This window comes from Trichechus manatus, unplaced genomic scaffold (assembly GCF_000243295.1).
Source record: "Trichechus manatus latirostris isolate Lorelei unplaced genomic scaffold, TriManLat1.0 scaffold00071, whole genome shotgun sequence".
Taxonomy (NCBI): Eukaryota; Metazoa; Chordata; class Mammalia; order Sirenia; family Trichechidae; genus Trichechus; species Trichechus manatus.
The window spans coordinates 12,247,935-12,256,841 of record NW_004444007.1 but is presented as its reverse complement, the minus strand read 5'-3'; positions in this window follow the sequence as shown (position 1 = coordinate 12,256,841).

Sequence of the window (8,907 nt, the reverse complement as noted above, 5' to 3'; positions counted from 1 at the left end):
TCTATTCTTGAGATGGTCTCTAAATTCAGGTGGGATATGCTCAAGGTTGTCTACAATCAAATGGTTTAAATGCTCTATGTTAGTACTTTTTCTTTAATTTCCCCCTCTTCTTTTCTTTTATTTTCATGTATTTGTAGGTATTGCACCTTCTCTATCTTCTTCTCCCCTAGAAGCCGTGCTTTTCTAAGGCTTTCAACTCTGGTCCCACTCACTTTCAAGCCCCTTCCCTGTATTCCATGCTATGAACTACCAAGTCTCAGACCTGTATTCAGTATATTGGCACTTCTTGTTTGGCTTTTGCTTTCTGGGTGTGATTTTTTCTGCACTTTATATATGCTCTCAGCTCTCCTCTCCTCTTTTTTACAGTCTCCGAAGCCTTCATTCTCCAGCTCTCCATACCCACTGGCTTGCAGCAATAGCAGGTCAGCTGCTGGAATTAGATATTTCTTTTTCTCATGAGAAATTTAAAGTTACAAAAGCACAAACAGAAAAAGACAAAATAAATAAATGAGACCTCATAAAAAATAACTTTTGTGCATCAAAAGACTTTACCAAAAACGTGAAAAGATAAGCTACTGACTGGGAGAATATCTTCAGAAACCATATATCCAATAAGAAACTAATAACCAAAATACATATAAAACTTCAACAACTTAACAACAAAGAGACAAATAACCCAATCAAAAACTGGGCAAAGGAACTGAATAGACATTTTGCCAAAGAAGACATTCAAATGGCCACCAAACACATGAAAATATGCTCAATGTCATTAGCCATCAGAGAGATGCAAATCAAAACCACAATGAGATACAAACTCACTCCCACTAGGATGGCTAAGATTAAAAAAACACAAACAACAACAAATGTTGGCGAGAAAATCGGGAAACTGGAACACTTACCCATTGCTGGTGGAAATACAAAATGGTACAACCTTTATGAAAAACAATGTGGCAGTTAGGCAAAAATCTAAAAATAGAACTACCATAAACCAAACCAAACCTGTTGCCAGTTAAGTCAATTCCAACACATATTGACCCTATAGGACAGATTAGAACTGCCCCATAGGGTGGAAGGCTGTAAATCTTTACGGAAGCAGACTGCCACATTTCAGAGCGGCTGGTGGATTCAAACTCCAGGCCTTTTCGTTCACAGCCAAACGCTTAACCACTGCACCACCAGCACTACCATACAACCCAGCAATTTCACTATTAGGAATACACCCAAGGGACTTGAAAGCAGCAATGCAAACACCAGTGTTCATTGCGGCACTATTCGCAATAGTAAAAAGGTGGAAACAACCTAAATGCCCATAACGGATGTAGGAATTAGCAATAAGTTGTATACCTGTAAAATATTGAACTGGCAAAAGTTGTGTAATAGACACATTTACCCAAAAAAAAAAGCAGTTTCTGAGGCTGCTTATTGACAACAAAACACCTCATGGGTTTAGATTCTTGGTTTGGAGGTTTATGGTCATTGTTTCATGGGACATCCCAGTTAATTGGCCTAATAACTGTGTTTAGTGCTTCTGTTCTGCCTCCTAGTTCGTTGTGTAGTTCCTGAGGTCTTAAAAGCTTGCGAGTGCCCATCCAAGGCACAGTAATTGGTCTCTATTCACCTGGAGCAACAGAGGAAGGAGAGTCAGGAATAGGAGGAGGAAATGGAATGTGTAGCTAGTTGCCTCCGTGAATAACTGCCTCCTTTGCCATGAGACCAGAAGAACTGCATAGTGCCCAGCTATCACAGTGAACATTTTGATCCAAGATTCTATACAAGAATCCTGATCAAAAGGGAGAAAATGCAGAAATAATTTCAAATTCTCATGGAATCCAGCATTTCTGGAGGCATGGAGGTTAGATGAACCCCTGAAACTATTGCCCTGAGATAATCTTTAAACCTTAAACCAAAAATATCCCCTGAAGTCTTCTTAAAACCAAATAATAGTTTAGCTTATCTAATAAAGATGTCTGCCCCGAGCATTGTGCTCTTGTAAGATCTATTTATATGGGATCAAACTGAAAACAGCAACTCAAAAAATTAGATAGGAAACTTAGGGGGCAGTGAGTTTGTGTTAATAGGGGAGGAACAATTCAGAAAAGGAAGGTGAGAATGGTTGCACAACTTGAAGAATGTAATCAATGTCACTGAATTGTACATGTATAAATTATTGAATTGGTGTGTGTTCTGATGTGTATATTTTCAACAACAAGAAATAAAATAAATTAAAAAATAAAAAAAGAAATTTCACATGCATGATATTCTGTCTCTTATGATTCGGAATTTATTCGACAGCAATGGGTTTAATAATGTTAAAGATGTGGGTCATATGTGGTTTTATTTGCATTTTTGTTAAACTAATAGTTTTTTTTTGGAAAGATGCGTGGAGATATTAGGATTCACGTGGCTTCCATTATCTTCTCTCAGAATTCTTTTGTACTCTGCAGTGTGATGGATCACTTTTATACGGCCTTTCTTGCCGTGGTCTTGTAACTTCCACCAAATGGTTGGGTGAACTATGCAAATAAGGGGCTTGTGGCCCACCAAGGGGTTTGGACAGCTAGCTAATAATGCAAATATGGTGCATGACACCCTTGTGGGGTTGGATCATGCAAATAAGGTTTATGGAATCCTAACAAGGGGTGGTCAATTTTGCCATCCCACCAGACTTAAAATGAGCCATCCCAGATGCAGAAAGGAAGGACCTCACTACTACCAAGAAAGAAGAGCTAGGAGTGGAGCATATCCTTTGGACCCAGGATTCCTGTGCTGAGAACCTCCTAGACCCAGGAGACACAGAGGGAGCTGTAACACTGGAGACAGCGTGAGACAAGAAGCAGCTGCAGAGAAATGGTGGTAGCAGAACCAGGAGACAGAGAGATCAGCTTCACAGCTCACTGAGCAAGAAAGCTTTTCGGAGGGATGGATGGTATCAGAACTGGTCAAAAGTTTGGAGAGAGAAATTATATCTGACTTCTGCCTCACAGAAATCAGCCTTTGTCTGTTGATGGTGATAATGATTCTCTTCCCCTCTTGTGAAGTTAGACGAGCAGGTCAGACGCCCCCACTATAGTATTTTTACATACACTCATCCTTCTTCCTTTGTTTCCAAGGGATCACAGTGTCAGTGACGATCTGTGCAATTAATTCTAAGAATTCAATGACTTACTACTGTCATAATATCAAACTCTTGGAAAATTCAATAAGACAAAACAACTAACACACTTACTAAAATGTGCATAAAAATAAAGACAATGGTAGGAAAATTGCTGCTTTTCTGTAAGAGCATAAATGTGCTTGCAAATTGTACCAAAATAATATATAAACGATGTTTTTTTCTGAATAATTAAGAAATGGGTCAATATTATACCCTACACTAAAAAGAGGAAAGGTGACAATGAGTCTTTCATTCAACCACTTAAACCAAAAACAACCAAACTCATTGCCATCTAGTCGATTCCGACACAGAGTGACCATAGAAGACAGAGTAGAACTGTCCCATAGGGTTTCCAGGGAGAGCCTGGTGGATTTGAACTGTCAACCTTTTGGTTAGCAGCCGTAGCTCTTAACCACTACGCCACCACGGTTTCCTTCAACCACTTAGTTGAGCTTAATTACATAAAAACAGGACAATACAAACATTTTCTTTTGGGGGTAAGAGCTAATTTTTTTTTACTGATTCATTAAATGAAAGGGTCAAGTGTTTGCGTAAAAATTAATTTTATTATAAATTAAACAAAAGAGGCTACTTATCAATACAGATATTAGCTTTCTCTTTCCACTGAAACCAATAAATACACTTCTATTAATTTTCTTTTCTTTCTGGTATAGTCCGAATGATCAACTAAAAGGACTTTTAGTCTCAATGTCCTTCAGGCTGCTTCTACATCATCCCTAACACCCAAAATAGCCATAAATGTCCTCAGTAATACTATTACAATACAACTTATTCCACTGTTTTCTAACTCTTGTTGTTAAAAAAAAAATGCTTTTTTAAATGTGGAGTCATATTCTGCTTCCTTGTCATTCTAATACTGGTTCTACATCCGTTGCATAGAGGAGTGTTTCTCAAAGTCTTTAAATCGCTGCATCAATGCCCTGGGTTGAGTGTCCAAGGCCCCGTGCTGCTGAATCAGAATTTCTATGTGTGAAGCCCAGTAGTCTCCATTTTAACAAGCTAAGCAGATGGCCCTAGGTGCATTCTTCTAGGGCAAGAGTTAGTGCCCTTTGCTGCATGACAAGTCCTCAAATAGTCTAAGCTAGTCAGATCTCCCCATACTCTATTCCCTAGGCCCCTAACCCTTTCTTGCATGATAAAGTGTCTGGACTCTTGGCAATCTTAGGTGCCTACCTATGGATACTCTTTAGTTTGTCGAGGTCTCTGTTTAAATTTGGCACCCAAGATTAAACCTGATCCTAAAGACATGATCTATTAATACAGAGTACAGAGGGACTCTTGATGAAACCACTCCTTATATTAAAGTAGCTTGATACTATACTAGGATTTTTAGCAACTAGATAACTCTATTGGTTCATGGAATGATTGTAATCAACTAAAGTCACAGATATTTTCATTTAAACTCTCTTATTTGCGCTAAATGATTTTTTGATCCAAATGTAAAATTTTACCCCTGATGGATTTAATCCTGCTAATAATGCCAGCTTATTAAGATAAATTTGAAGCTTTGATTTCTTCACCTATCATATAAATATACCTAAAGGAGCCCTGGTGGGGCAATGGTTAAAGTGCTCGTCTGCTAACTGAAACGTCGGCAGTTCGAAACCACCAGTGGCTCTTCGGGAGAACAATGTGGGAGTCTGCTTCCGTAAAGATTTACAGCCTTGGAAACCCTATGGGGCGGTTCTACTCTGTCCTGTAGGGTCACTATGAGTCAGAATTGACTCAGCGGCAGTGTGTTTGGTTTTTTGTTTGGTTTTTGGTTTTTTATTGATGGCTTTATACAACATGAAAGAGTCTCTATAACAGAGCTACAGGTCTTCCGCCCTTTATCCTATTCTGTTCAAGATTTTTATAAATGACTTGGGTCACAATAAACAGAGTACCTCTGGGGAATTCAAAGGCATAGGAATGCCAATTTTACCAAAGAAAGCAGATTGGCTAGAAGGAGAATTATTTTATATTTTTTAAAATGATAGCATAGAAGGTAAAATTCCCATGATTTTTAATTTAGACAAAACCATTCAAAGTAATGTCTCCCTTCGGGCAGCCACTTAGCACAATAACCATGGTTTCTCCAGACCTTTCCTTTCCTCTCACATTTGGTATATTTAATGGAAAAGTTTGAGAAGCACTGATATGAGATACCCTGCCTATTTTCATGTCCTCTGCAGAGTTAGGAAGTCTTATGTTTATTGAGTGATTCATAAAAATGCTGAATAGAATAGGGTAAAGGCACTCTACCTGGAGACATTTTCATGTTATACAAAGCTATGAACAGACATTCTTTAGAGCAGGCAACCCATACTACTCCATCAAGTCATGAAAATATCAATAGCCAGTTACTTTAATTTGATTTTCCAGCAGTCCTCTGATCTATCTGCCTTGTAACTCTATACGAAATAAACAAGATTAGTTTATCAAAGCTTGTCCTTAGTTGACACTTGTTGGCTGCTAAATGAGGAAATGTTCATTTCTTCATGTTCAAAAACAATCCTTTAATAACCTGTTGTAAAATCTGCAAGCTTGAATCACTGTACTATTGTCTATAATTTTCAGAATATACTCTATTATCCTCTTAGAAAATAAGCGTAGAAGTTAACCATCTGTGGTCTTGTAGCACTGCTCCTATTTGCCCTGGTTTTTCAACAACTACCAAACAATAGCTCTGAGTATATAGCTGAAAATTCTGTTATCCCCTGGTACGTCTGGCCTCATTTTAAACATCTTGGAGGTAGCATATTAATCCCTTATCTATGTTGGACTGCAATTCCCTCTTTCCGTAGTTTGTTTTCCATATTCAGTCTGAAGACCTATCTGGAAAAGAGAAGAAAAAATAGGCCACTTCTCGGATATAGTTTCTGTTATCTTCTGCAAACACTAGGCTTATTTTTCCTTGTTCTTTTTGACTAAACATAGCCTTTCAGTCACTTCTGGTAATTTTTTTTATCATTTTTTAATATATGGCCTTACTTTATGACACTTTTTTGATAGATTTGCTATATTTCTAGGTTCATCTTTAGTTATTCTTCCTTCTTTATATATTTATACATAATCTTTGAAATTTGAGATTATTAGACATCCATTTAACGGTTACCTGACCATTTCCCATTTTCTATTAATTATTTTATGACTATTCGGTTACAAGTGTTGGAGTTTTTAAAATCTCCTTTGTTAACCGTAATTCGTTTTTGAGACTCAAGTCCAGGGGTCCAAATCTCTCTCTCTTTTTTTTTTTTATTCTTTAAACTTTTTGTAATAGTTTCCCAAAGTCCAGGGCACTTGTCTGACTCTATTCCCGGTTCCCTTTTCTGGCCATCACAAACTATTAGCTCAGAGAACTCAAAACATTACTAATGATATCACAGGTGTGGTATACCCTCACTGGTGTACCCCAACTTTTAACAACCTCAAGTACATTTTGCCTGGAAGGATAACATCGTAATCATTCTTAATTGCCACATATATTGACTATAGATCTGTTATGATTGCTCTCCACAAAGCTTACGGTGGCAATGATAAAACAGGCTGTTGAAACCTGTACACCCATGTTCACTGTAGCACTTTTCACAACAGCCAAAAGGTGGAAACAACCAGAATGTCCAACAGCAGATAAATGGATAAACAAAATGTGGTATATTCAATGAAATATTATGCAGCCATAAAGAGAAATGAAGCTCTGATGCATGCCAAACATCGATGAACCTTGAAAATATTACGCTGAGCAAAATAAGTCAGTCATAAAATGCCAAATACTATATGATCTCATCTGTATGAAATAAGCAACTATATAGAAACCAAAGTTTGTTCATGGTTACCAGGGGTGGAAGAAAGGGCGAAAGAAGGAGTTTTTATTTGGGGAGCATTGAGTGTTTGTTAACAGTGGTGGAATATTTTGGAAAAGGATCTCGATAATGGTGGCACAACATAAAAAATAGAATCAATGTCATTGAATTGTAAATATAGAAGTTGTTGTATTGGCGAATGTTTTGGTGTGTATGTTTTCACTACAATAAAAACCAGGCTGTGGAGTAAGTGCAATGTCATGCTACTTGCTATAATGCCAATCTCTCTCCCGTTCAAGAAAGCATACTTGTAAGAACGAGAGAGCAATGATATCCTCGGGATAACCACAACCACACTCAAATGTACGTATTTTTAGAAAGTAGATAATTTATAATTTTAGTACTTACACTATTTTTTAAACTGAATTGAGATTATAACTTTATTATTTATACTTAAATTTGTGTGTCTTTCCTTCCCTTTTTCTCCAGAGTAATTCTTGTTTACCTTTTAGATTGCAAAATAAGCATCACTTCCTCAGGGAAGTAACTTTCCAGACCTGAATATGTCAAATCCCCCACTTACAGGCTCTCATAATATTTTTCTCTCTCTTTGCTAGCAGTTGACCCATTGCCATTTTGCTCTCATCCATAGTAGATGTCATGGATTGAATTGTGTCCCCAGAAAATGTGTCGACTTGGTTAGGCCATGATTCCCAGTATTGTGTGGTTGTCCTCCATTTTGTGATTGTAATTTTATGTTAAAGAGGATTAGAGTGGGATTATAACACCCTTACTAACATCACATCCCTGATCCAATGTAAAGGAAGTTTCCCTGGAGTGTGGCCTGCACCACCTTTTATCTTACAAGATATAAAAGGAAAGTGAAGTAAGCTTAGAGTTGGGGAACCTCATACCACCAAGAAAGCAGTGCCAGGAGCGAGCGTGTCCTTTGGACCCAGGGTTCCTGTGCGGAGAAGCTCCTAGTCTAGGGGAAGACTGACGAGAAGGACCTTCCTCCAGAGCCCACAGAGAGAGAAAGCCTTCCCCTGGAGCCGATGCCCTGAATTTGGAATTCTAGCCTACTAGACTCTGAGAAAATTAATTTCTCCTTGTTAAAACCATTGACTTGTGGAATTTCTGTTATAACAGCACCAGATGACTAAGGCATTAGTCAATAAGCTACATAAGAAAAAGCTCCATGCATATTTATTATTGTATTTCTAGTGCCTGGCTTGGTGTCAGATATGTCCGTAGTAAACCAGTAAAAACAAACAAACAACAACAACCAAATAAAAAAAAAATTAGCTATAAAATCTATTCAGACTCATGGCAACCCCATGTACTTTCACTATCAACAAATTACTTGTAACACACCTCATGTGTCAAGACCAAGTTGACTGATGACAACGATACTTTCTTCTGAGGTGCCTACCCCTTCCACACCACCACCTAGCTTTTCGTCAGTCAAATTTAAGTCCAGGCTTCACTTGATTTTGATTATGAGGGTAGTCAGTAATTAATCTCACCAGAATGGTCCAAGTTTCGTTTCTTGACAAAGAAATCTGTCTCTGTACAGTTTGGGCACTCCTTCATATCCACCATTTGGCTTGGTGGTCTGTAACATTCTCCTGCAGACATATTCTTTCTAATATGGTAGTATTTTGACAGTCTATTCATATATTCTTTTTAAGTACATGGCAACGAAGCTGCATGATTTCTGTAGCAGAGTAAAGGAATATAAATTTTTGTAATCTTTTAATTTAAAACAGGTTGACCTAATATAAGTTGAAGCTAAGCACAAAATTGTCTGCAAGAGTTTTTTTTTTTAAAAAAAAATCCTAACAATGAACACTGAATTTAAAATGGTTAGATCACTAGACAATGCACTCAGTGATGAAAGCACCAAGAATAACGGGCTTGAAAGGAAAGGAAAAATTGGGGAGTTCT